This window comes from Diabrotica undecimpunctata, chromosome 8, assembly GCF_040954645.1.
Source record: "Diabrotica undecimpunctata isolate CICGRU chromosome 8, icDiaUnde3, whole genome shotgun sequence".
NCBI classification, from domain to species: Eukaryota; Metazoa; Arthropoda; class Insecta; order Coleoptera; family Chrysomelidae; genus Diabrotica; species Diabrotica undecimpunctata.
In genome coordinates, this window is record NC_092810.1 from 130507835 (window position 1) to 130511772 (window position 3938).

Here is a 3938-nt window from a genome sequence, read left to right on the forward strand (position 1 = left end):
AGACTCTGACAATATGACCAAACTTATCAGTCTTTTGCAAAAAGTACGAGCCTGCAATAATAATATACCAACAAGAGTCTATATAAGATCAGGTATACATACATCACCTATAATTAGTTAAATATATAAGAACAGAAGGAGAGAAGCACCTTCCACAATTTTACTTAAAATATGGCTTATTGCCCCCAAGATTGAAGCCAAGTAAGTCAACTGTCAAATTGGTTCTGCCAATGTATAAACAATTATAGGTTTAATCGGTTTAATCGGTTTAATAGGTTAAGAGGTTAATTTAATAACCTCTTAACTTAAAATATTTGAAAATGATTTCTGGATATACAGGAATGTATCTATTAATTGTAATTTATTGTAGTTTATGACATACAAAAATTTTTCTAAAGCATGCCACAAGAAAATAGTTTCAGATCATTTATAGTGTTTGATACAGAATGTCAATTCTATAATAAAACTAAATAAATCTAAAATATATACACCCATCTGAAATATAGACAGCATTTTATATACGCAATAGGAGATAAGAAATATTTTGGTCATGAGATTGACTCGACCACCATCTTTACAGAACAAGATTTACGGCTATGTTTAACCCTTGAATTTGTACATGTTCCATTTTCCTCATGACCTCTATAAAAAAACCAATTCGGAATTTAATGGTGGTACAAATCGCTGAGGTTTTTACCCTCTAAAACACGCAAAGATGCTAATCCCCATTAGTGCAGGGGCTTCTGCGAAGCCGATTCCAAATAATAGTCTTTAAAGTGTGATTATTTGTTAACGTAATGAATGAGTTTCTTTTAGTGTATTTGTTTTTACATTTAGTGTCCTATAGGCATGTAAAATTATACAAGTGATTTGGTTTTAGGTCTTACTTAATTGTATACATAAGTATATACATATTTAGTACACAGATAACAAAAACCATCATAAAAAAGTCAGGAGTTTAAAAACTTTAAGGAACTTAATTTAAATTATATGGGGTAAGAAGGTTTAAGAATTTTAAAATTAGTATTGAAATACGTAAAGTAATTGTTAATAATAAATAATAATAAAATTTATTTCGAAATTTTACAGTTGAAACGGATTTATTAAGTGTTAAGTCATAAATTGTTTGCACATATTATTAGTTTATTTCCAAATTGCTTAGTAGAATAAAAATACTAAATAATCAAATAATCAAAATCAAAAATAATCAATTAATGAATTTAATAGTACGTTGGACAACCTGTTTTTAATCACTACAAATTTTTGCTTATCGTTAAGGCCCTGATAAGGTTACTTAACAGGTGAAGTGCCACTATATTGAATATTTTAATGTCTTCTAACACTCTAAAATGCGAATTTTGATTAAAATGTACTACTACTACTAAGGATTTCCACAGTTTTCACTGTCTTCCTTCACTCAACCGTTTTCTCCAATTATTTTCCCTGTCATTCCAGTCTCCATCTCGCAGGGTTCTTTTCTCCATAGCCTCGTCGATTTCATCTCTGAATGACCTTCGGGGTCTTCCTCTCTTTCTTCTTCCAATCGGGCTCCATTCTGTGATTTTGTTTATCCAGCGTCCTCTGTCCGCTCTTCTGACGTGGCCGTACCAGGATAGTCTCTTCTCCTCTATATAGTCGATTATGTCTGATTGCACTCCCATTCTCCGCTTAATCTCTGCGTTTTTAATTCTGTCTCTTTTTGTAAGTCTACAGCTTCTCCTCAGGAACTCCATTTTTACTGCTCTTATTCTACCTCTATTTCTCTTGTTTATTGTCCAGTTTTCGGACCCATATGTCAGGATACTTCTTGTCAGGGTATTATATATTCTCTTTCTTGTCTTTATCGTAATGTTCTTATCCCACAACACTGAGTTTAGTTGTCTTATACAGTTTCTTGTTTGTCTCAGTCTGTTGTTTATATCTTCTTCTGTTGTTCCCTGGTTTGATATTATGGTTCCTAAATACTTGAATTTATCTGTTCCATTTATTTGTCTTCCCTCGTCTATCTCTAGGTTTCTCATATCCTTGTTTTCTGTTGTTAGGTATTCGGTTTTCTCTAAGTTTATTTCCATTCCGTTGTTTTTATATTCTTCTTCTAGTTTTCTGAGCATAAAGCTGAGATCTTCTTCATCTTGTGCGATGACTACTTGATCGTCGGCAAAACTTAAGGTGTATAGGTATTCGTCTCTTACTGGTATGTCCAGTCCTTCGCACTTTCTCCTCCATGGTTTGAGTGTCTTTTCCAAGAATATTTTAAACAGAGTAGGGGACGTAGCACAGCCTTGTAGAAGTCCTTTTGTCGTCTTAAATGGATTGTAGGCTTTATTTCCACATTTAATAGCTACTTTGTTTTCTTTGTATAGTGCTTTAACTGCTTTTATTTGTGTTTGTCGGATTCCGAGATCATTCATTGCTTCCCATAATTTGACTCTAGGTATTGAGTCATATGCTTTCTTTAGATCAACAAAGGCCAGATGGACCGGTCTACCTTTTGCCATTTTCTTCTTTATCAGTTGTTCTAATGTGTACGTATGATCTAGGCATGATTTTCCTACTGTGAACCCTGCTTGGTCTTCTCCAATTTTTCCTATTATTTCAGTTTCTAGTTTTTCCTTAATAATTTTCCCGTAAAGTCTACCTACCGATGATATTATACTAATTCCTCTACAGTTTTCACATTTTTTCCTGTTTCCTTTCTTATGTATGGATGTGATGTATGCTTGTGTCCATTCCGCAGGTATTTCTTCTCCATTTATTCCTCTTTCGAACATTCTATGTAGCATGCGGAATAACTTTTCCGTTCCGTTTTTAATTAGTTCGTTTGGTATTCCTCCGGGTCCTTTGGCTTTTTTGTTCTTCAATGTCTTGATTGCTCTCTTAACTTCTGCCAGGCTTATTTCTATCTGGTCGTATGTCCCATTTCCTGCATGTTCTATATTCTCTTCCTGAAATTGGGTGAAATGATTAAAATGTCATTTTTCAAAATCTGAGTCCACGTTTGGCTTTCGCGGCCCCCAGCAAGTCGAACTATGAAAGTCGAACATGACATCACCCCTTGACTTGTCTATTCCTGTTGATAACGTGTTGGCAAATCTAACAAGCGAAAGCGCCTTCGCCGGGTGTTGCGTTTTTCTTGTCAGTCGTACCACAGAATAATAAACAATCAATGCAACAAAGAATGCCCACTCTGCTTGAAAAAATTAGTACGCCATCTCGTTCGCATAGACGGAATCAGCCATGTTTTAAACGGAACCAGTGCTGTTAAGTGACATTTTATCTGGTGTGCATAGAAAAATTAACCCGGTTTCATTTATTTATGGCAACTGTAGACATAATATGCACTATTTTATTCGTACTTTTAGTTGAAGAATAGATTAAATTATTTCAAATGTAATAAATTATTAACCTCTAAAAATTTAAATTACAGCTTGTCACGAATTTCTCAATTTAAGTCTATATTTCCGTTTAAAATATGGCGATTGCGTGCTGACAAATTTCAAAGGCGGCATCTGAAAGTAGGCATTCTGATTGTTATTTAATCTTTGTCAGTACTTAGATTAGAGCAGTACATTGCAGTCGTACGAGAAAGAGCAACAAAAAATTGAAACATATTAGCAAGAAATTCAGTCAGATGAAGAATCAGATGAGTTTGGCGATACATATCTTAAGGACGAGTACCAACCAACTGATTCTAGTAAGAGTGAAAATGAATCGAGTACTCCGGAACAGAATAAAAAAAAAGAAAACGTGTGGCCGGAAATACCAACCCGTTGCGACAAGATCCATCGGCGTCCACCAGTAAAAAAAAAAGAATATACGAATTTCGGAAAACATGTTGGTGCTGCTATAGAATCTGTCATTGCCCAACAATCTAAAGTCTCCAAACAGGAAGTTTTAGAAGAACAGATAGTATTCAGACTGGGAGTCGATCAACAGCG